General features: G+C 35.8%; 1 protein-coding gene and 1 non-coding gene across 7 annotated transcripts in view; one reads left to right on the top strand and one right to left on the bottom strand.

Annotated features, from left to right (window-relative positions):
• Positions 1 to 26,398, bottom strand: part of Mecom (MDS1 and EVI1 complex locus) — a 548,121-nt gene that overhangs the window by 116,079 nt on the left and 405,644 nt on the right. The window lies entirely within an intron of this gene.
• On the top strand, positions 20,241 to 20,343 carry LOC117285819. The gene has a single exon (XR_004516917.1). It is a non-coding gene; the product is annotated as a U6 spliceosomal RNA (small nuclear RNA).

Genomic DNA, 26,398 nt, shown 5'->3' on the forward strand with positions numbered 1-26,398 from the left:
ATATATATACACACACACACACAACTGTATGGATTTATATATGCAGATGAGGAACTGTACTAATTTCTAAGAAAAATAAAATTTTTAATATGATATTGGTAAGTCTTCTTGATATTCCAGTTCAAAAGCTCAAAAATCATGTGTCATAAAAGATTTTGATAATGCCTGATGACTCTTGCTAGGCTTGATAAAGTGATGCCTTGTCATTGGAAATGTTTAAAATTCTGATAAATTTTAACTCTTACTGGCATTCCTGTAGGAATTTAAGACAGCTCTTGTTCCCTTTACTATGTTAACAAAGTGCATAAAAAAAAGAAATAACATATAGAATTTCCAGTCTCCTAGCAAGCTAGACACTGTGCTAGCAACTTACTTACATTACGGTTACCTTTAAACATTACAATATGATAGAAAGATAAGTATTGCTTTATCTTTTTACAGATAAGAAAATGAAAACTCAGTGAGGACAAAGAATTTGTCTAAACTCATGCAGATGTTGGCAAGGCTGAGATTCAGGACCAGTTTTATTCAGAGCTCATGACTTTTCTGTTATAATTGTTTTCTAGATATTCAAGAGAATTGGGTACATTTATTGAAATGTGTGGTATAGCTTCTATGAAATGCCCTCCTTCCAATTACCTATTTAGAAAGCAAAAGCTCATAACGCCTATTATTTATGATTACAAAATCAGTTATTAGAAAAGGAAATATACAGTGTAATTTGAATAATAAATTATGTCAAGTTAATAATGTTATTATACATATCCCACCTTAATGATGATAGCACTTAGAACATATATAGATATGTGTTTAGATATATTCTATTTAAATTATGTTACATATTAGACTAGGGATAAAATAACCAAGTAAATGACAAGAATAACATTTCTAAAGGCATGGTGGTATGATTGTTAATGACTCAAGAAAGAACCTGAACAATATACAACAAATATCAGTAACTGAGTGAAACAGTGACAAACATAAAACAGCTAATTCTCAAAGAAATCAAGGTGAATATCTTACAAATGTGACAGGAAAATTACAGCACTGAGGAAACTAATCAAGAGATCAAGTGAGCTCTCTGTGTCTCCCTGTCTCTCTCGATCACTCTCATTTTTTAAAAAATTGACCTTATTGGTACATTTTAGGTATACACTATGATCACATTCATCATTGGTAATTTTTACCTGTACATGATATATCTTAGTCCTTGTTTTTTCCCATTCCCCTTCCATTCCTGCCACCTTTCTACCCCTCCCTATTTACAAAAGCTTACCCTTTTTTCCGTCTTTTCTCATATTTTTTAATTTTCCTTCTTTCCTTTCCCCCACACCCCTAGTTCCCCTTTGATTCTTTGCTTCTTGTTTCACATTATTATACATTTTGGTCCTCATTTATGCTTTCAGTTTCTTATACCAGAGAGATAATTCAGTATTTACATATGTGTCCTTTTTATTTCACTTGAGTATGGCCTCGTTGTGCATCCATTTAGCTATAAATGTCTCTAGTTTATCATTCTTTATGGCAGAGTAGTACTCCATTTTATTTTTTAAAAAACACATCTTCCTTATTCAGTCACAAATTGATGGGCATTTGGATTGTTTCCAAGAATTCACTATTACAAACTGTGCTACTATGAACATGGGTAGGTATATATTGCTGTGGTATGATTCTTTTAATTCTTTTGGAAAGATACCCAACAGGGGAATATCTGGGTCAAATGGGACCTCTAATTCTAGGTTTTTGAGGAATCTCCATGCCAGACAAAATCAGCTACCTCATTTTTGATACGGAGCCAAACATCCTCACTGGAGGAAAGATAGCCTCTCTAATAAATGGTGTTGGAAGAACTGGGTTTCAACTTGCCAAAGATTAAAAGTTATCTCATCATGCACTAAACTAAAATAGAAATGGATCAAAGATGTACATATTAAGACAGAAACACTCAACCTGCTAGAAGATAGGTTAGGCAGAACTCTTGAAGATATGTGTATAGGAAAAGGCTTTATGAACAAAACCTCAGTCACGCAAGAAGTAGCACAAAGAATCAACTGGTATCTCACCTTATTGAAAAGCTTCTGCACAGCAAGAGAAACCACCAGCAGAGTGAAGAGACAATCCACAATAGGGGAAAAACATTTTACCACCTGATCCTCAAACAAGGGCCTACTATCTAGAATATAAATAGAATTTGATCTCAATTTTATTGAGACATATATAGTTCATTCATTTTACATAAGAAGATAAGCTTTGATAATGTGTGTTACCATGTAAGTAGCCACCACTCTAGCAGAAACAGAGAGCAATTACAATCCCCCAGAGCACTCCTTTTCATTCCTTTTCAGTGAATTTTCCCTTCTCCACCTTCCACTTTGGGCGATTATTGATCAGTATAGATTACTTTTCCTATACTAATCAATGTAGATTAGTTTGTCTAGAATTTTATATCAGTGTAATCAAAGAGCATGTACTCTGTGTCTAGTTTTTTCCCTTGACATGGGGTCTGAGAGATTCATTTGTTGAGTAGCATATACAAGTAGTTCATTCCTATTTATTGCTGAGTAGCATTCCAATTTATGAAAGCACCAACTTTGCTTATTCATTCAACACTTAATGGATATTTAGGTACTTCCAGCTCCCTGATATCATTAACAGTACACTGAATATAGGTGTCCGGATCTTTTTGAGGACTTACTGTTTTTCCTCAGCAACTTTGGAATACAGTAAGAAACTTCTAAACTATTTACCACAATGGCAGCACATGATATATTCCTATCATTAATATGTGAGCTCTGTCACTTTATAAATATTTTTTCTTCTTTTGTGAGGCCTAAGAATCGCACTGCAGTACTTGGGACATTATCCCAATGGTCAGCCCATTATTAAAAAAAAACCAACCTAACACATGAACAAAACCACCCTCCTTCTTTTACTATGCACCTCAATTATTTGGATTGCATATATGCTTACCTTCTATTGCAGTGTTCTCTTCCTAGCACACAGGGAACACTTCTCCATGTTTCTCTGGTCTTGCCAAATTGGCTAAACATGCTCAGTTATCTGATGTCCTATTCCTCAGCAACATAAAACATCACTGTGTACTACCTCTTTCTTCAAATAGGCTTTTCCACGAACTTGCATAACACAACACAAATTCCACAGATTTCCTACCTGATTTTCTTTACTGGTTCCTTCTCTAGATGCTGTAATATCTGAGGGTTTATATGTAGGCTATTATTCTCTTCTTAATGTGGTAGATACAGTTCTGGGACTTTAAATAGCATCTATGATCATGGCTTCAGTTTATAACTTTAGTCTTAGCTTCACCTTTAAGTTTCAGATCTTTATATCCAGTTGTACAGTTGACATTTCCTTATAACTGCCTGATGGTTACCTCAGATTTAGTTTCCTGAATACGGAGCTCTTGAAACACTGTCCTCTTCTCCCACTCCTCATGAACTCTCTTTTCCCCATCATCTTTATCTCTCCAGTGGCTCTTCCTGTCATCCCTTTTCCCAAACCAAACACCTAAAAGTTATTCTTGATTTCTCTTTCTCCATATATCTGCATCAAATCCATCAGGAAAGTTTTTTAAGTGTTCCATGTCGGCACATACAGTATCTAAAAACTGTCCACATTCCTCTCCCTGCAATTCTATCACCCTTCTTCAATGCCTCAGCCTCTCCATTCACATCCAGAAAATTGGTTTTCACCACAACAGCCAGCACGGTCTCAAGACAACATAAATCAGATTGTGCCATCCTCCATGTTATAATTTTCTGACAGCTTTTTACTGCATCCAGGATAAAATCCAGAGCCCTTATTCCATGAACTGTACAGACTATATTCTCATGCTTACGGGACAGGGATTATAGTTATCTGTAATGTCATGAGCAAAAGGAACTAGATAAGCAGCAGCATGTGCTAAATTGCTTATACATAGGAACAAAACTTAAAAGTGCGTTAGCTTTTCATTGCTGTGATAAAACACCTGACATAAACAACCAAAAAGAGGAAGAGTTTGCCTTAGCTCACATCACAGAAGTTTCAGTCCAGGGTTGACTGGCTCCATTGCTTTTAGGCTTATGGCAAACAACAATGTCATGGCAGAGGGCTCGAAGAAGCAAACCTGCTCACCTCATGATAACCAGGAGGCAGTGAGGGAAAGAGATAGCAGGAGAGAGAGGCGCCAGGGACCCAATATTGTCCTCAAGGTCATATTCCCCAGTTCAATTCCTTCAACCAGGCTCACCTCCTCTTTACCTCACCTCCCAACAGTGCTGTCTAATTATGATCTCATCAGTGGGTTAATCTATTGATGAAGTTAGAGCTCTCATAATCTAATCACCTCTCTGGTCCCACAGCTGAACACTGCTGCACTGGGGCTCAAATCCTCAATACATGAGTCTATGGGGAACATTTTATGTTTCAATCATAATAACAAGTGACCACTTGCATTATCTTTTAAAACAATGTGAAGATATAGCAACACAGGCAACAAAAGCACACTGGCTTCCTCCACTTTGTGACCTCCATGCTGATGCTTTCAACCCTCACCTAACTCAGTAACCTCAGTGTTTACTCCTCATTTATTATGCTTCTGACCTGTCTCAATGGTCTCAAAATACAGCAAGCATCTCTTTACCTCAGGACCTTTGCACCTTCTGTTACCATTGACTTCAAGGCCCTCCTCTGTGATATTACAGTCACTAGTTCCTTCTGTTGTCCAGGTTTCTCTCACATAGCACTTCTCCAGTAACCCTTTCCTCACCTCCACCTTTAAAGTAAACCCTCATCCCAACTCATCCCCAGACACTGTCACTGATCCTGTTTTGTTTCTTTCTTTGCACTTCTCCTTATTTAGCCCTTACTTATTTTCACCCACACATTTAGCATTATATTAATTGGCACCAAAGAATGGAAGCTCCATGAGGGCAAAGATAGCTTCTATCTCTCTTATACTTGACCTGCAGACTTTAGACACATCGTATGTATTCAAAGATTATCTCCTGAATGAATGAGTCTCTACAGTACCGGGGAAAATGCCTGTGCAGAGTTAAATCAGGTTTAATTTCAAACATAAATACGTTCAAAAGCACAAAAAAGGAAACAAGAAAGTGTAGAAAGAAATATATGAGAACTTATTTAATTTCATCGTATTTTGGCCTTTAAAATTTTTTATTTTCCTTTTTTAAAGGAAATGTTTATCAAGTGTGAAATATTCAGCTTTTCACTCCATTTTGACCCACTCAATTTTCACTCCATTGAGAGAACGTTATGGAGGCTCATTTTCAAATAGAGACACAACTAAATAACTCCAAACAGATGAGCCTGAACCAGCTTTAAAGATCAGAGAAGGAAATGCCATAGTTTTTTTTTTTTTTTTTGTAGCTTTAGATTTTTCTTTTTAAACAAACTTAACTGGCCCTAAAGCAGAAAAAAAAAATAAAAAGCAAAGTTATGCTTTTGTAGTCTTTAAAGATTGCCCAATTTTATGAATATTTTGCTAATAATTCCACTGTATTTTCCTGGAGAAAATGAAGTTTTTATTTGAAAGAGAGTCCTAAATGTAGGCCAGAAGTTTCCGTTTATTTTACCAACTGGGACCCCGACTTGAGCAGTAAACACTTCCTGCTCCCATGGCTGAAGGGCTATATATTATGTGGAATAATTTCCTTAGTCTGTGACTGGAGGAAGAAAAGTGACGTGCCCTTGTTTATCTTTTTTAGGGGCTACATGGATTTCAGTGTCCTTGAAAACAAGTGATTGAGAACAAAGAATTAGCAATAATACACAGCTGTATGATACCATTCATCTAAAGATCTCTGAGTGTCTCCACTGCCCCTATCTTTCAATTGCTAAAAACATTTAGGTTGAAGAAGGCAATGCAGCTATATTTGACCCAGCTTTGTGGCTTTGTAAAAGCCAACATTTTAAAAACGTAACACGCATGAGTGTCAGTGGGATTAAGCAGGCCTGACTCAGTTTGTAATACCAGCAGCCAGAATCTAAGCTCGCAGAGAATAGGCGCCCAATACATATTAGTTCAGTTTAGTTTAATTAGATGATTACATCTTTCATATAAGAAATAGAAAAGATATATTTAGAGAGTCACATTGATGTTTATACACTGAACGAGTGAAGCCCAAGATCACTACATTTATTCTTAATTTTAAAAAAACTAACGCTAAGAAGCTGCACTTTGCATGAAAACCCTTTCAGTCATAGCTTTTAGAAGCTCTTGGTTAGATTTCAGAGGGGAAAAGATTCGTTGTCTTTTTTTTTTCAGTTCTCTTTCTTTAAGGCTTTAAGTTTTTGTACTAATAAATCCCATGAGGTAAGTGGTCTCCAACAAATTCTAAGAAATGTTATAGTAGATGATTCTGAAAATATTTCTCTAGCTAAATTTCTTATAAATATATTTTCTTTAGAGGTACCAATATTATTACATTGTATTATAACAAAAGTTTCTCTATTAAAATAAATGGCTAAAACTTTGTAAGAAAAAATATTACACACACACGTGCACACACACATATATATGTGTGTATATATGTATATTCTCTCTGTAAAAATCAGAGCAACATGAAGATTTAGAAAAATAAATGCTCAGGCTTTTCTTACAGAAAATTTAAAATAAAAAGGCAGTGTTTTGAAAATTAGTATTGTTTATTGAAAGTAGCCATGGTTGCTTAAATTTAAATTTCATCACCATTATTGCTTGCACAGTATTTCTTAGATTAAACTCTTCCAAAAATAAAGAAGAAAAAATCATGTGAAAGAAGCCTTATGAAGCACTTTTTAGGAGACCCATTCTCTTTTTTCCTCCTCCTCCTTCCTTTTCTTGAAAAAAGCAGACTCTCTTTTAAAGAAGTGATTTTACATGGTGTGTAAAACCGACCTTGGACAAAAAATGGAACACAAAGATTAATCACTTATGGTGAATTTAAACATGAATCCATGGAAATCCTCCTTTTCTGGAATCCTGCGTTTCTTTTTAAACATTCTGGTAATAAATTGCTGTGAGTTTTTGCCATATCCTATGTCCTTACTCACTGGGAACAATTGATGCCTGGCTCCTATTCAGTGATGGCTGCATACACTTGTAAAAACCAGAGCCAGTTCAGTTGCCCTCGAAGAGCTGTTTCGCGAAGTTATGCTCATTAATTGCTTTTGCGCTCATTATTAAAATTCCTCATTAAACCTGCCTGAAAATTAAATGTGATGCCTTTTACCTGATGTGGCAAAATTCACCCTCACTCTTCCCTGGAACCATTTTATTACAAAAGAACAATAGATTTCTTTGCTGGGTAAAGTAAAAGCACTGTGACTAATGCACTTTCATTCCCACAGAAGGCCTAATATTGTTAATTTACAAAATCAGTTCAAGGGAACCACATTGAAAGCACACGAGGATCGTGCACACAGGTCTCTCCAGAAACCACGTGCGGGCTCGAAGCCTGGCATCTCGCCTGCCCTGGCATCTCGCAGTTCTCACTCTTCCAGGCAGTTTGGCCCTTGATTTCAAACAAATGCATCCTGAAGGCCTAATGCCAGGAATCGTTTGATATGATTTATGCTTCATATTTTCTCACAACACAGAAAATTTTAGACCTAAAAGACGTATTTCTCATTATTGAGCATTTGCTGTGAGTTGTATGAGAGCCAGAGTTGTTTTAGTGTCAACTTTCATTTTTCTGAACCACAAATGGAGTCAACTCACAAGTGCTTCCACCTCTTGTGTGTTGTGCAATAACAAAGTTTGCTGGTTGCTATCACTGATTCTTAAATCTCAAGTCTGTTTTGTCTCCTAGTAGGATAGCATAGTACTATTCAGTTGCCATTATCGGATATCAAAATGATCCCCATCTAAACTTTGTTCTCAAAAGGTATAGTGTTTGACCCATTCATAGAAATTCTTCTCACTTATTCAGAGTTTATAGGATGTAAATATGTTGTTTTGTTTCTAGTGTTCAAGTGGGTCTGACCACTGGCCACTAGGTTGTGAAGTCTTCTGGCTTCCTCCAAGACTCCTCTGTACATCTTTTGACTATTCTAAAATAAAGAAAAATGAAGCCAATGCTTACCTTAATTAAACCTTCTCATTAAAAATGTACATGATAGGTTAAAAAGATCAAATATCACTAAATTGACATTTCAACTTAAGGCATTCACACAATACGCACACTGAAATAATATTCATGAAAATACTTTTCAACATTGAGAAAATCTTATTAAGATTTCGTGGCATATTGATTGTTAAATGAGAGTTCCTCAAACTATCAAAATATTTAAACTCTTCAGGAAAGGCACACAGATATGCATAGTAAAAAGATAGCAAGTGTTATCAATAATAACTTGACTGTGTATCTGAAAAAAAAGGACATTAATCCATGCTCACAATTTACATGAACTAATTTTAAAAAACAGAATAAATATAGTCTCTGTCATTTAAGTCATAAAATTTCACCATGGAGTAGTTTAGTCTCTAAGCTACACAGGGGAGGTACGGTATAGAGCAAACGACTGAACACCCTACGTCCATAGATTGACCTTGACTTCCTTGCTCTGTTCAGTAAGAGGAGGGAGGATGATTCACATAACAGATAACCAGAGCCACATACTTCAAAGACAAACTTAAGACAAAATGGTGTGAATTTGGACAGCAGAACAAACACTGGCTATATGGTTCTGCACTTTGATTTGACTTCCGCAGAGAAGTTTACTAACCCTCTTGCCTGCAGAAATGAACTACAGCTAGAAATGGAGCTAGTACATTCTTGGTATTTCCTTTAGCTTTTTGTAAAACATTTCTGTGGATGCAAGAAAACAATAATAAGTGGAAAGATGCTGACCTAGGGTTACATTTTGGATTTGTAGTAAACTGGAATAGCTAGAGTTCCGAGAGATAAAGGAATTAGAAAAATCTTAAGCATTTTTGTAAATTGACAACAATTAACATAATCTCACCACAACTTATATAAAATACTTAAAATAAATATATTGGCCCATTATTTAAAAGTTATTAAAAACATCAACATAGGATTGTTTATCTCATTCATCCACCAACATAATAGGTATTTATATTATGGCTTAGGAGTTTAAAAATGTCATTACACATTCTAAATTCTTAGTCCTTTTAATTAAATCTGATTCTTTAAAAAAACCTTTGGGGTAATATTAATGCTCACGACCATAATAATTTGATCACTATAATCCTTGTAAAGCTAAAATTTTAGTAAAGCTGTCAGGAGTCTGGAACTAGGAAATATATTTTTGTGTTAAAGGAAAAAAGATTCTTACTGTGTGCTTTTAAAAAAAATTAGGTTTAAAAAATTTGTGCTTTCTGAAAAATTACATAAAACCTATTTAATCAATGTTATGTGTAAGATGAAACCCTCACAGAGAACACATGAACAAGACTGTTATTAACTGGCGGTAGAATTTGTTAAATCTTCACAGAAAGGTGGACACTAAAATAGGGTGTATAGTACTACTGATTTGCCAATATAGTGCAAAGTTCCTTTAGGCCATGATCCCACAATGCCTCAACTCGGGTGGGAAATTTATAAGGAAAAACAGGAAGTGATACCAAAGGTCACAAAAGGACACTTTCCTTTGGATTAGAAAGAGTATTTTAGAGGCCAGGGAGTGCTATGCACCCGCAGTGAGGCAGGGGGAGGCAGAGTGTCTCTCAGATAAAACCCATAACCTGTGGTCTCACACAGGACTTCAAACCTGTGGAATATTTTGCCCAGTGAGGAAAATTTTCTCGTGTGTGTTTAAATATAACCTAGCGAGGTCTTGTCCCTACTAACTTTTATTTCTTAATCATTCTGTATCGGGTGTGCACAAACCCTGTTACTTCTTCCCAAATTCAACTTTGGAATTAAGTTTCTCTCTTTTATTACTCGTGTAATTTTATTTTGACAGAGGATGGTGCACCATACTAAAATTCACAGTGACCTTGGGTTTGAGGGAGAAGGCATGAAAATCCAACACAGAACGTTCTCTCCTCCCACTCATCCCACATCAACCGCTCGCCCCCCCTCAGCACATGCAGCCGTACACGTGTGCTTATACTCCTGAACTACCTGCCTGGTCTGGGGGGCCCTGGGGTCACTGCTGTGGCCTTTTGGCACAACTGTAAAATTCAGTGGATTATCCTCACCTTGCTATAGAAGTAGTCCCTGAAATGACACAGAATCAAAAGTCAGTTGAAAATAATTTCACGAAAAGAAGAAATTAGCATTCTATTGTTCTGCGCACAACAAAACATCAATTTATTTTAGATATTTAAAACAAATCTTTATAAGGTCATCCTCAGCTTAGGAAATGATTCTATAGCCAACTCTTGTCTTAGTGAAATAGTAGAAGGCTTCATACATTAGTAGAAAATTATATATAATATATAATTATCATACACAATTATACAGTTAGAACATAAAATTCACTTGCTTCTTTTTCCAAAATATTACTTTTTCAGTAAGATTTTCTCTACCTAGAATTTCTATTTTCCTACCTGCTTATACTTTACATTTCTCTATTGCTTTATTCTTTCCTTCCTGGAACTAACTTCTATATTATAGAGTACATATTTTTCTTAACTTATTTTCTGTTCTCTCCAGTGAAGATATAGTCTGAAAGCAGGATTTTTTCTGTTTTGTTAACTAGGATAGTTCCTAGCCTATAGTTGGTCCTCAAAGTATATTTTCTGAATGGATCAATGAAATTAAAAAGGAAATTTATAGAATGACACAATAGAGAATAATATTTAATGATATAAATTCTAGAGTCAGGTAGTTTGGGTTCAAAATCCATTTCTGCCTTTCACTGGTCATATAACCAACCTTTAAAAAGCTATTTACACTCTCTCCTACTATTCATCTGTAAAATAGGGAAATATTAGAACTGTTTCTTAGCGCTGTGAAGATTAATTAGGAAAATCCTTACATAGAATTTAGCACTATTTCTGAAGCAGTATACAGTAATAAATATGAACTAATATTATCATCATCATAATGACTATAGTCATCATCCTTGCTATAATTTTGAGGGTAGCATAAGAGTCATGAATAATTGTTTTAAAATGCTTTAGTAAGTATATTAGAATAAAATTCACAAACAATTCTGGTTTCAGGCTGGGGATTTAGCTCAGTGGTGCCACTGCCTGCCTCACAAGCCCAAGGTCCTGAGTTCAATCCCCAGCACAAAACAAACAAACAAACAAAAAACTCTGGTTCCTCTTTTTATGCTTCTGTTGGCTACACAATCAATAACCTCACTATGCAAAGAATTATTTCCTCCCTTCTCAGCTTCTTTCTAATTCAAGTGTTTGCGTTAAGTTCTCAAAAACAGCCCATTCTGCCTTTGACCAGCTTGGGCCGGTGAGCTTTCTGTTACCTAAGTTACCTATGAAAGAGCATAGCTTCTGGAGCTGCAGAAAGATATCTCAATGGAGGTCCAAGTAAGTTTGTGGAAGTTACCCTGGTTTGGTTTTAGATTAGTAGCGATAAGTAATCAATTAGGATTCATCTGATTATCAAATTTTATGATTTTTCCCTGTCTGGCTTCTCAGGGAAAAGATACCAAGAAATAGTTAAGTGGAAAAAAAAATAACTTAAATTTCTTCTTTTTATTTATCCATTGTTCATGTATCATTTCATTTATTCCTTTATTACTTTATATTTTTTTAATCTGTACAGAAGACTTTATGAGGATACAAAGATAATTCAGACTTCAGCTCTCTCACCAGGTAGCTTGGCTTTTCTTTACTTTTTATTGTTTTTTTTTTCTTTTTACATTTATTAGTGCACATTTGAAAGCACATAATGGTTACATTCACTCTAGAAAATTGGTATCATATTTCAATTCTGTTTTACCCCCTAAATATGGTAATCAGTGAGAGGCATACCAGAGACTGGAATAAAATCTCTTTTGTTACTGTTTTTGATAACCTTAGTTTTCTCTAAAAAGTTGCTCCAAATTGTGCTATCCAAAATGGCAGCCACTAGCCACATGTCACTATTTAAAGTTGAATAAATTAAAAATTTCAACTTCTTCTTCTTAGATCATTAGCCATGTTTCAAGAGCTGAAAAGTCACGTGTGTCGAGGGCCCACAGTACTGGACAGCATGGGCAGAGAACATGTCCATCGTGACAGAAAGTTCTGTGGGGCACTACTGATCTGTGGGACATGAGGTACTGATGAATTTATAAGTAATGAAGAGCTTTCTAGGATCTCACATTATCTGATCTGAACTAGCTTATTAAAGCAAACTTAATTGAAATGGCAAGCAGTAATCATTAGCAGAGATGCTGAATTAGTTTAAAGGTAGCTATGCTTTTGAAATTAATTCCAAACACCGGCTGCCCTCAGTGCCTTGTTATAGCCTCTTATTCCTGCCATTAGACAACAGTGAACCCCACATATGGTCCTCTGACTAGTCACATGATTTTTTAATATCCACATGATGGCACTAAAATGGCCTATTAGATTTACAGTGTCATTAACCTTCCAAACTAAAATGAGAGTCGGCTCTGGCAGGGGAAAAAAAAAAAAAAGTGTGACTGCTGTTGGGTTTAGGGTAACCAGTCTGTGAGGAAATGCTGACAGGGGTCAGTGTGACATCATCTTTCATTCGGCCCCAAAGCTGTCAGGCCCTCCCCAGATGTCTGAAACGCAGATATAAATTTTCATTATCCAGCAGCAAAGGGCCAGAGGTACACCAAATGAATTTTTTACCAATCAAATTATAGCTAGTTGCCAGATTAAGTGTAAACACTAATTTTGTGAAGTTTTCTTCTGGTCATTTATCTCCAACTTCACAAAATAACCTTGCTGAAGCTGAAAAGATTTCTAAATTAAATTATTGTTTTTATAATCTTGTTGTGGACACCACAAAATTGAATAAAAAGAAATTCCATTAATAATGAACGGTGCCTTCTTCCATGGAATAATTAGATTTATTTTACATTTATTTTTAAAGAAAATGCAAAGCCAGGGAATACTACGGAATGACAGAAGATATGACTTACCATTGTAGGCCTCAGTTTCTCTATCTATAAAATGGTGAGCTGGTTAAGGTGATCACTCATTCTGTAATATTAAAATGGCTATCAAGATCCGTATTTCCATTTGGCAAATTTAACGTCCACAACCTTATACTTTTAAGAGGAAGTTTTGGGGTAAAGTAACTCCCTATTCAAGAATTTGTTAGGGTTATACAAATTCAACTGTATATTTATTACTTGAAAATTAGAGCTCATTTTATCTTGGAAATATAGTGACAGCAGTATAGTTTGTCACAGAGTAGTTTGATGCTACAAAGAAATAACAGTTACTTTATACAATAAAACAAATACTGTGTTATCTACAGCAATAATTCTATGGTATCCAACTGCTCATTTCAATAATTTGTACATAAGAAAATGTATTTGTGTTTACTATGGGTGTCAGAAAATCCTCTCTTATTACTTAGACTCTGAAGTCCCTCTATCCTTCCTCAAGTTCCAAGACACTAGTTGTAATTCCACTAATGGAATTCAGACAGAAGGTTCAGTTCCCAGCACAAGAAGTAGGGCATAGAGGATCTAGTAGGAAATGCAGGTAAAGAAAGTTTGGGCCCAGGAGGGAAGACACTGAGGGACACCAGAATTCCTGCCATGTTTCAAAACAGGTGTTCTTCTCAAGAAAAGGAAAAACAATGGCACCAGAAGTTTCTTCTGAGCTCCCGGAAGCAATATTAACTATTGTGCTCTATGGTTCTTTCTAAGATAGATGATAGAGATAGAGATATATCAGTCATTCAGACACACACACACACCCTGGAAGAAAAGACAAAGATGATTAAATGCCAGGAATAGAACTTTATCCAAAAAGGAGTATGATGGGAATCTGTCTTGCAGGGTGAAGAAGAGAGTAATGTGAAAGGAGTTAGAAAGCACTGGCTCTTGTAGGGTTCATGTAAGTCTTTCTTCTATCTCCCTATCACCAGCAATGCTGCTATCTAAGCCTATATTCTAGACTGTGAAGAGAATCGATGGACAAACAAGGGCCTAGCCATGACGGTGCATGTGAATAAGAAATGAGCAGATGGGAATTCAAAACAACGGTAAGAAGGAGTCAGGCCAAACTTCAGTGACCACCTCACACTGCAAACCGGAGTAAACTGTTTGGTTTTAAAAGGCTTGAGAGAGACACCCTGGCATTTTAGTGCTCTCAAAACCCAACCGAAATACATTTAGCAGGCCACTATCGTCCATACATAGAAAACCACCATTCTATCTTGAGTCATTTACTTCACTGGAAAATCCTATGTCTCATTTATCATATTCATATCTATCTAATAAACCTCACAGTAAATACAGAGAGGCCTTTGGAGATGGGACAAAGTCAGAGAAATAACTCTTCAGGCTTTGCAAACACTGCGAGGGTCCATTATTTATAGCATGACTTGCTTTTAAAATAGTTGGACAGAGTTACAAATGTATGGCATTTGTGACCAACCAGGACTGAGAAGCAAGGCAACCTGGCTCAGAGAGAATCAAGAAACCCAGAAAGCCCTGTGGGCCGTAAAGCCATCCAGCACTTGGCTAATCGTGCAACAATCTGTTGAGTCGAGGATAAACGAAGGATACAAATTAGATTTCCCCTGAAAGCCACAAGATTAAACATTAAGGGGCAAGTTCTTGGCAAAATGTATGTGTGTATTTTCCAAAACCAAGTTTTTAAAAAAGTCCACAAAATCTGTTGAATATATTGGTCAGTTTTCTCATACATAAATATTCATTTAACTTACAGGAACATGATTTTCATGTAAATCAAAAAAGAGATAATATCGAGAACTCCAAGGATTTCAACAATTGGAAGGCTTTAAAATGATGTTTAGAGAGAAATAATATCATCTAGTATCACTCTGTAAGTTTTAGCATAGCGTCCACCCAGCTACACAGTATTAAGAATACAGAAACTATGGGGAGTTTTCAAAATGTGTCCTAAGTGTGAGTGGAGAGATATTCAGGTTTCAATTGCAACATCCCCTCATCTGCATGTTAAGAATTGATATTGGCTAAATACGAACTCTGTTTTCTTGGCTACTTAAAGATATTTGCCTGGCTTCCATCTTCCAATCAATGGAGATAAAGTGGGTCCAGGTGGATCAAGGACAGTCAGGGTAATTCCTTGTGGTCTTCGAAATATAGAAGAAAAAAAAAATCCCCGCTGTTCAAAGGGAAGAGATCTTACCTGCCTCTTCTCCCAAATGTTTTATATCAAATTAAAAATAAAGGACTTATACTTCAGGGCACCCTATTCCACATTCTTGCCTAGCATACAGAAATGAAATGTTAGAGGGCTCATCCTATACCATTTCTTGAAGGTTGTGGGGGGAAAACGTATCCTTGAAAGAGAATAATTTCAAAAAGTTTCTGTGAGGTGTGTGAATGCAGACTATCCAGAAAAACTCTATGAGCTGTCATTGTCCCTTTCCATTCAGCCATTTGTTAACACAGCAAATAAGTTCTGAGTACATACTCCAACCCTAGATGGCCAATTACCTCTCTGCTCTCTTTGAGGTGTACCCTCCCTCTTTTGCTCTACACTTATTTTTTTTTAATTTTTTTTAATTTAAATTTTATTGAGTTTATTGGTACATTTTAGGGATACAGTACAGTTACATTCATTGTTGGGATCATGTACCTTTACATGGCAAGTCTTGATTCTCATTTTTTCTACACTTATTTTTTAATCCCAGTGCAAGGAGGTAAATAAACATGGGTAGCCCTGAACCTGGTAAAGGGAACCCTGAACATCACTCTTAGTATTCATTATACGTAGTTAATTTCATTGGAACAAGAGGAAGAAGCAGAGTGTGCATTTCCATATTTTCTATAGTCTCTTAGAGTAGAGCTCTTCCAGTGTTTTACTAGGTTACATAAAGGTGTGAGGATGAATGTGAGGTAATTTAGGTACTTAAGTGTCATGAATTATATAGATATTTTCATAAACCATAAAAACACATCTTTCCTATGACTTCATATTAATCCTGTATCTGGAACTAATATTTATCAAGTGACTGCTATGGGACAAGGAGGTACTGTTACTTTCTTCATGTTTTACACATGGAAATCAAGTGACAGAAAGTTCAGGTAGCTCGTCTAAGATTATAAAACTAACCTTGGGTTTCAACGGAGAGTTGAAACCATATTTGTTTGCTCATTAGACATCTACATAAAATATGCATTTTTTCTTTAATCAAGAGATTATAACCAATGAGCAATAGCAGAAAGGGGAATTGGAGATCTCTGGAATTCACTTACAGAGATCTTATACAAAGTGATGAACTGCAAGGAAATTAACCGACTTGTGCTGAATCTTAGAATTGTATTAAACATTTCTCTAGTTACCACATTTAACCAAAGAAAAGTTTTGTTGTGCTGTATACATAGGCGAGGACAGGAAAATCCTTACGGTCATTTGATTTGAGAAATGATGTTTTTTAGACTGTAATAGGAAGCTTTTGTTCCATATTTAAGAAGGCACTAACTTCTTCAGTCATCCTGTTCATTGTGTCACCTTAGCAAGTCTTTGTCTGAGTTCTGTAGCTTCCTTCCTTAAAGTGATATTTAAACAATCTAGTCAATTGCCCTATTTTATCTAATAAAACAGTACATGGAGGTGGATTTCTGGGAGAAGGTGGTTGTAGACCAATATTTTACAGTATATTAACAATAATTTGCTAATGGCATAAAAGATTTGCAATAGATTGCTTTCACTGAACAGCAAAATAAATATTAAAATTCTTATCTGAAAAATGCAAAATGAAAATTCTCCTTCTAGTAGTTTGAGTATAAGATATACCCTGCAAGAGAGAGGTAACGCATATAAATTAGTTCCAAATTTCATGATGCTTACTTTTTCAATTGTTTTGTCCATTGTAATTTTGCTATGAAAATCCCAGTTTGGTACAATTTTCTATTTTACCTAGACCAGGAATTTATTTGCCAAATGCCCTCTAAGACAAATGCTTCTTCTCACTGAGATATTCTGGAAAGACTTTCATTTCCCTGTATCAGATCACAAAAGCTGATAGTATCAGCATAATTTGTTGCCTGGCTATGGGGACAGAAATATCATGACAGGCTCTGACTTCAACCAGTGACCATTATGTGGAACGTTTGAGCAAAAACTCTGCCATTCCTGACCGGTAGTTTCAAACTTTGGTGCAGGAAATATATTGGAAGAGATCTGAGTGAAAGAGTCATTGACATGATGCAAAACTGTGCAAGGCATAGACTAAGGCAGATTATTTTGAAAGGCAAGCAAGATTAGGATAATGACAATATTTCAAGAAGAGTCACATTCAAGACGTGCTTCCCGAAGTAGAAATCAGCCTATGGGAACCAGAAGGCAGCACTGCCAAATTTGGGGACTTTTTCAGTGTAAAGCGAGCCCAAAACAAAGGGTGGGTTGGTGTGGGGCAGCGTCCCAGATGGGAACAATTGTTTCCTCATCTGAGAGTCTCTCCCACAGCTCAAAAACAATTGAGACAAATATATTCAAAGGTCAAAGGAACAGACAATGCTGGGAACGCTGAAGAACCTAGTGGTGAGGCCTGGGCTTCCGTCATCTCAGACAGAATGGACAAAATAACTCAAAACAATCTGATGACAATAATTTTGCAGCGTTCTGAGCAGTTTCTGTGGTTTACACTAAGTTCCTCCTCTACTGTAGTCTGTGCCGCAAATCTACCACAGATTTGGCTAAGCAGATGATTTTCTTAAAAAGAATTATCTATAGTGGTTTTGCCATATTCCGGGTGATACTGTAGTGGGAAGTCGTAGTGGAAATACTAGCCCATGACCTGTTATTCCTAACCTCAGTGCAATACCTGCTGCCACATGAAGAAAATTATTTCAAGCCACTCATCCTCTGGGGGTATGTCACAATCAAGGAATAAAGTGGAACTGAAAAAGTAGGAGAGGACAGATTACCAACCTAAAATTTATGTGGAAAGCAGTTTTTGATAAGGCTTTTAAAAAGAGGGTGGTGTTTTTATAAGACTGCAGTAGACTTTTTCAAGAAAGTAGTGCATTAAAAATAAAAACAGGATAAAAATAGAAAAGAAATTTATGAAGGAAATTCAGAGATGTGATTATAGCATCACACTAATGACATTACAATTAACCTCAAAGGCATTTCCATGCAAACTTCCCTTTCCAACATAAGTCACTCCAGCCAAGGAATAATCCTGTCAGGCTGAAATACTGCATACTTGGTGTGAGTCTAAAAGTGTTTCGGCTTTCTTCATTTTGTTTTTATTGCCAAGTTGGACAGCATTAGACAGAGCTGTTCTGGAGCTAGAAGGATACAATAGTCTGCAGTTTTAAAGTTTAAGGTTTTTTTATACTCTACCTCAAACACACCTTTTAAACTCCAAACTGGGCCACTCTTGGAGCTCACACTGTGCACTGACACTCTGGTTCGCCGAGTGTGACAACAACGAACACAGTGAAGATGTTACTTAATTAAAAAAAAACAACAAGAGTATTTGGTAAAATAAGTGCCTACTATATAGACCAAGCTTCACACTCACGTGTGTGAGTGTTAACTGCATCGTTGTGAAAAAACTGGTTCTGGCTTTCTACTCAATGGTCCATTTACTTATAATAAAATGTTTTTGTCCATAAAATGCTTCTCTGCTGGGAAAGAAAATGCCAATTTCACCAATTCCTTATACAGGAGCTAAAGAGAGTTATTAGGTCTGCTGAGATTGAAAGTTTTGCTAGAAGGTTCCATCAGGTCTGTGAAATGATTGGTGGCCATCCAAATAGGCAAGTGGACACCAAAGAAATCACAATCGCATCTTAACAAAAATTTCTACAACCACAGGCTTCTGAGGTCCAAAAACTATGTTCTTCAGCCAGCTATGAAACCTGCCCCTTGACCTTCCAAATGTCCAGTGATTTGCAAGTCTTGGTACCAGTTCTACAAAAAAGCTAAGGAAAGTATGCTATCTCAGTTAGGTGACGGTCAATGACTATTTTTCTGTCCAACTGGAGAGTTAGGTAAGGGTCATCAGAAGGGAAAGTGCCCACTAGGACAACTGTAGCCTGGGGTGTGGATGTGGATTCAATTTATACTATTTTAAATGGCCTTGCATCACTTCCTGTAGGTCACTATTAAAAGAAAGGTTTAAAATGTGGTTTAGGGTAGGTGGTTACTCTGATTATGCTCCGGAGAAGCATCCATGAGTGTGAGATTCTCCATACCTCAGGAGCCTCTACTGCAAAGCAGTATTACACATGGAGTCTTACTGATATCAGAGACTGTTATTTTTGAATCATTTGTACAGGTTCACTATTCCTTCATCTGTGAATGATTTTCAAATCTAATATAATAAAAACATCCTTGGGACATGCAGTTGATTAAATACAATAAAACTTAAGCAAAGAAAATTCAAAATAAAAGATTAAAAGTGTCAAAGATTCCAACTTATTTATATTTTTCACTTATCTTCTTCTACTCCAAGCACTCCCTATCAAGGAAGAATTACTTTAAGGGGTTATTTACAGGATATCCTTGAATACACAAATGCTGTCTCTGTATTTACCTCTATTTTTACAGACCATTTCTCTCATCTCTTGAGGTATCTACCTCTTCTCAAAGCCACTCACTCACACACTTACCTCATTTCCTTCCTAACCATACATTTTGTGAGGATTAAACCTATCATCTTGGCCTTTCCTTGAATTTGATCTTTGGGTGCCAAATAGAAAAATGTTCTCTCTTATAAGTTCTATGAGTCGAATGTGCCATTTATTTTTTTATCTTGATGTATATGGACTAGGAAGCAATGGTGCCTCCTCGATGGTATGATGATATAGAAATTTTAATTTAGACAGCTGGTCATTAGCTTTTCTCTGGGACACCAAGTCAAAAACAGGCTCTTTTTTCTGATGAACATTATAAGTAGATCAGTCTTACTAAAGAAAGTTTGGGCGGTATCAATTTATTACTACTTAATTTCTCAATTTTATTACTGCTTCATTCAAAAAAGTTTAATGAGCATGTACTAAGAATCAGACAAAGGGAGGGCAGGGACAAGGGGAAAAAATGAGAACCAAGACCTGTCATGTAAAGGTACAAGATCCCAGTAATGAATGTAACTGTACTGCATACCTAGAATGTACCAATAAACTCAATGAGAAAAAAAATAAAAAAGAATCAGACACTGGGCTTGCTTTGGCAGCACACATACTAAAATTGGAACGATATAGAGAAGATTAGTATGGCCCTTGTGCAAGGATGACATGCAAATTCATGAAGCGTTCCATATTAAAAAAAAAAAAAGAATCAGACACTAAATTTAAGGTTTCTCTAACTCACACATTAAGCTTTTTGTTTCTGTTGAAGAAAGGAAAAAAAAAGCTTCTACCTTTTATAACATAGTCTATTTTTTCCCTATGTCTACTTCAATTTGAATTTGTACTTAGGCATTTTGAAGACCAATTATTGGCTTATCTTCACAATAGAAAAGAGTTGTGGCCACACAAAGATGTATATTTTTCTCCTCACGCATAGGATCATCCATTATTTCTCCACAATGGGCATGAATTTTTAATAATAAATAATAACAAATAATATAATACTGGATATATACATTTCACTTTTATTAAATCACCATTCATAGACATCTTATCATTCATTCATTCATTCATTTATTTATTTATTTTTGGTACCAGGGATTGAACTCGGGTCCTTGTGCTTGCAAGGCAGATGGTGGAACCACTGAGCTAAATCTCTGGTCTCATAGGCATTTGAAAATGGCCTCTCTTTTCTAATCCCTCATTTTATCTTAAGAAGTATGTTCTCCACAAAACATTCCTAAAATATTCATGATGGAAATGAAGCATCTTATAGTCATGGATGTCATTACATCTATAGTCTTGATGTTTCATAATTGTCTTATCCTATTTTTTCTTTTGCTGCTTGTATTGTTCCCAATTGAAAACTTCTCAAAAGAAACACAGCAAGTGCACATGTATGTGTGGGTTTTTTTTCATTTAGTTATTTACTTTTTCATTCATCAAGGAAACATTTCTTCAGTACGTGCACCCAATATCAGGCTATTGAGTGAGAATGGTAATAAACCAGACTCACAAGTTCCTTGTCTTTCAGGAGCTTATGTTTTAGGAGAACATAAAAAAGAAGAAGGGCATGATGTAGCAAGTAGATATATAAATAAAGTAATAAGGCATGTAGGACCTAAAAGAAATAAGCAAGGTGATGAAATTAGAAAAAAAAATCCAAAATGTAGGCAGTGTAGGAAGAGAAGTCCACACCAAGGAAGTGATATTTAACCCAACACATAAAAGACTGAACCGTCCACACTAAAAGCCAGGGCGGGGGGAGCACTGCATAAATGGAAATCTTTGAGGAGCAGAAAAAAGAGCCAATGGCCAAGGTCCTGAGCTGAGTAGAGAGAGGTCAGGAAGTAGAAGACTGATCATGTATGGCCCCATGACCAAGAAGACGCTTGGATTTTATTTCTTAGGGCAACTCCTCAATAATGTTTTAGTTGTGTGCTGAATAAAGTAATATGCAAGTATATCTATATAACTTGTACGTTTATTCCACTTTGAATAATCCCTAAGTTCAGCAACAGAGATCTTTTACCTTCTAAGCTGTTAGTCCTGAGTTTTCTACACCAAATATTTGAAAATGGAGGGTGTCACTTTGAAGCTCTTTTTGCACAAGTTGTGAGCAGCTCCCTTCCATTGTGCATGGACCCCTTGCTCCCATCCAAATGTAAATACTTCAAAATGCCTGGCAAGCCCAGCTAGAGCCCCTGTGAGATTTGCCAGCCTTTTTTCTTTTCTGATCACATGAGAAGAAATCAAGTCCCAGAGTTGTGTAAATTTCTTGTTTTTTGCTTAAGTTCACCTTTTTGAGTTATTCCAAATGCTGGTGGGCTTTCTAAGACCATGCCTAAAAATTGCCTCTCTTTTTTTGGCCATTGAAATAACAACTTGGACACAAGAATCATGTCTTTTGAAATTTTCCAGCTCCACTACTGTAAGCTATTATTTGCTGTTCTTCCAAGCATGATATAAGCAAACCACAACAAAAGCTTTTGTTAGGAGTCAATTTAATAGCTGAAAGGTTGGTATTAAAAAAAAATGGGAGAGGGAGGAAGCATCAAAGAACTATGTATTGCAACTGGCATTGGAATCGCAGTGTGCTGAGGATTTGGAGAGTAACATCAGACACATCAATACAGAGTAATAAGTTTACAAGGGACAAGGACCTGCAGAGGATGTGTAAGGGACCATTGGCCTCATTTTCCATGGGAGTCATTTGAAAAACATGTACGTGGGTACATGCATATGTACGCATGTTTTGAAGAGGCAACATCATTTTCAACTACACTTCTGATACACTTTGAAAATGAGAATTTTTTCAAAGTAAAATTCTTAAAAAGGCTTTTTTTTTAACCACACTATTCAAAGTTTCTATAAATATTTGATTCAGGCCCCAAGCACTGCATGTCGCCAGATTTTCTCAACTTAAACTCTAGTGTGTCCTTGTGCCAAGCTGATTTTAACAACTTCTACCTTTCTAAGCAGCCCTTTCATGTAGATTTACTCGAAAATGGCATCTCAGCCTCTTGTCACCTCATGTTCTCTTCCAGACCATTCACCCAGGTCAGTTTCCTGGCAGGTCTTCAACAAGCAGTTGGGGGTTCTTCCTAGACTGAGCTTGGAGTAATTATGCTCTGTAATTGTGGAGTCAGGGCCTGTCTCCCAGTCAAGATTAGAAATGCCAAGTCATTTCCTGTTTTCAAATCCAAAGGAAAGATACTGACGTCTGATACTGGTTTTCCTAGTTTCAATTATTGTGGGGCACCCTGGAGCTGTCTTTGAAGGACTGTCTTCAGAATGCCCAAGTCCCAAACATGGGACTCAATTGTGGGCCAACAGCAGAGAATACAGAAAATGATTGAGGCTATCTCGTCTGCTAACTCAGGTTGTTTCACTGAAAGTACAGCAATCTGGGTCATAAGGTATGGGGGAACTCATCTGGGGATGGACTACCTATGGAATTCTTTGCAGAAATAGGCTGGTATCTATACAAAAGGGAGTGAAAGGCATTTGGTACATGTTAAAGAGTAAAAGCACCATCTTTTTAATTGTACAGATCCTTGTATTTTACAGCACATTAAACTTTAAAAGGAAAGGTAGCAAAATTGAGCATCTGTTTTTTTCTCATATAAATTCAACTGCTAATAAAGACTAAGCAGAGTTTCCTCAGACCCCATTGTGGGCAGATAAGCAGTTCCATGCGCACAGAACTAATTGCAGCGCTCTCTAAGCCTCACTGGACTGTCTCTTTTATTTCTCTGCCAATGAAACCAGCTTTTAGCAATTGGATTTTGGGAAAGACAGTATTCCAAAAAAGAATTATAGCCAAAATAAATAGGGTTAAGATGGAGAATACTAAAATTATTCTTATTTATGCCATACTACAGTGCCTTCCCTTGTAGAGTACTTTGCACCTAAACTGGTCACAGTAATAAGATTTTTCGTACTGGAAATGAACCTGTGCTTGTCTTCCAATTTCCTGAATTTGGAAAAATAAAATATGTGTTGCTGATAATCAGATTTTCAAATGTATTTCCTTTTCACATCCACTTATTTCCCTTAAAAATTGACACAAAATCTATAACAGAGTAGATAAGCTTACAAACCTACCTGTTACATTTTACAGTGACAGTTGTGTAACTTAAATAAAAAATGAAATGTAAATGTGTCACCTCAGGTCTACTTTCTATAGAAATGTGTTTAGGGTATAATTTTCTTTAGGACAAGGGGAAACAATGAGAACCAAGAGCTGTCATGTAAAGGTAAAAGATCCCATTAATGAATGTAACTGTACTGTACACCTAAAATGTACCAATAAACTCAATGAGGAAAAAAAAAAGAAGAACTACACAGGACATAATCTAGAGGTAGACACACAAGCCCTAACATGGAACCATAGAGCAAGGTCTAGAAAGGTGTTTTGTGTTTCTTTTTCCTTCCCTGGAAAGGCACATTGTATCATTCAAATCATGACCATTGAGAAAGATATCTAGAGCCATTTGGCCTCTTTTTTTTGTGGCTTCCTCAATGGGGAAACAGCAGTATTTTAGATTCCATCAATACTCTTCAGTGCCTTTACATCAACTAAATGATTGATCTGTCAGTTTAGTCAATTTAGATATATTTAGTCAATTATGTCATAAAGGAAATCATGGGACATAAGAGAGACATATACAAATATGTTAGAAGCGGAGAAAGGAAGAAAAGGAAAAAGAAAGAAAAAACACAAGAAAAAAAGACAGAAAGGAGAAAGAACAAATGAAGAAAACTTTGGACTACAAATTCTAAGATAATCTAGTAAATGTATTAAAATATCTTTAATTATTTGAGATTACTGGGCTGATATGTTTGTGAGTCATTTATTTGTTATTGTGTAAGTTAAAACGGTAGCCCAGTTTCCACTTCTCTTTTGTCATTGGCTCTTACCCCTTGCTGTATTTTACATGTCAACCTGCTCACCATATGTGTGCATACTTACACTTTCTTTGCCACTAATTGCTTCTTTTTTTTGACAATACCATCTATATGAGCATAGTATATGGCCATTTTTATCACTCTAAGCCTATTAATGCCCAGACTTATGGTTCCCAGAGGAATTAAAATTAACCAGCTCTCTAAATATTGTTCATGAGTTGGAAAACTCCTGTATTTTAGAATCTCACTTCAGTTGTTTTTAATTGGTTTGCAATATTTCATCCTTCAGGGCTTGCCCTTAGCTATTCAAAGTATATGTTTAAAGAAATTTATGAGAAAGATATGAAAGGCAAAACTTTGGAAAAATAAACATTTCTCTTAGACAATGATACTACTTATTCTACAACTTAAGCCCAGTTTTATAGTGTGGTAGTCTAAACTCCTACATTCCACTGACTTTTATTATAATCAAAGAGATTTTTACCTGTAAATAAGCCTTCTAATTCAGTAGGCCCTATCAGCAGAAAGCATAGGGCTGTATGTGAAAGGAAATTTTTTCTGGGTAAGTTCCTCTTTTAGAACTGGAGATCCCTAACACACTAATTCATTTTTTGAGTTTTTCACACAATATTGCTGTTTATTTATAGAATATGAATAGAAACTTCCCTTAAATGCTTAGCATTTGAAGGATGGTCATTTTGTACAACTCGTAAAACAAATCACTGACAAAAGACCCCTAAACCCCAAAGAACCATTTATTGTTAATGACAAATGTGCACACACAAACACACACACACACACACACACACACCTCCTAAGTATAAGTATATTAAATGTGTTTACTATTCCTCACAAAATAAAAACTTAATGAAATAAATAATGAAATAAACATTTTGAAGAATAAATATAAAAGAATTTTAAATAGTATTTATTAATTAATCTTCAAAAATAATGTCATAGATTCTATTGGTAATAACAACATGTCTAAATCATAATTATAGACTATCATGTTTCTGTTACCAGGACAAAGGAAAAATTTTTTTATAGAAAGAATAGAATATCTAATTAATATAATAGTAATAATATGTGTCATATTCATATAAAGCAGAGATCACTTACGTGTTCATTCTCCTAAGTCCCGCAAATGGCAAGTAATTACTATTTCTCACAGATCCTAGAATCAATCTATTTTGCTTAAAAGAACACTATCAAAATATTTTTAACTCATATGTAAATGTGGGAATGATCCCCTAATCATGATATGTCAAGACACTCTTTCTCACAAGCAAACTCTTTTATTAGTGTTGCAATAGACATATCCAAAAGATTACCTGACTTTCAAATTCGGTTTGTTAAATAAGTAAGTGAAAAGATGAATGATCAACTAGAGAAATGCAAGCACATAGGGGCATCAATCTGAATTAAGTAAGAGAAGATTCATTCTCAGACTGATTTCAAGTAAACTTTTAAGCATCTCACATGATTGTCACCTGTATATTTACTGCATCTAAAAAAAGAAAGTTTATTTAAATGTCCCAAATTTAGGTGATATCACACACACACACACACACACACACACACACACACACGATAGATATAGCAAAAAGGTAACCCTAACTGATGATAAGCAATAAATGATATTTTTACTTTATGCAATGAATGCTTTTTTGTGAATAAGTAACACATAGCAAAATGGTACATTATTATTAATCATGAACTCCAAGGTTAAGAACTTTTAACTTTCTGTGCATGAATACCAAGACACTTTACTGTGCTCAGATGTTCAATGAACATACCATTTGCTTTCATCTACAGAGTCTGTCACTTGACTTTTGACCTT

Source organism: Fukomys damarensis, unplaced genomic scaffold (assembly GCF_012274545.1).
Source record: "Fukomys damarensis isolate Sample0158 unplaced genomic scaffold, DMR_v1.0_HiC HiC_scaffold_12, whole genome shotgun sequence".
Taxonomy (NCBI): domain Eukaryota; kingdom Metazoa; phylum Chordata; class Mammalia; order Rodentia; family Bathyergidae; genus Fukomys; species Fukomys damarensis.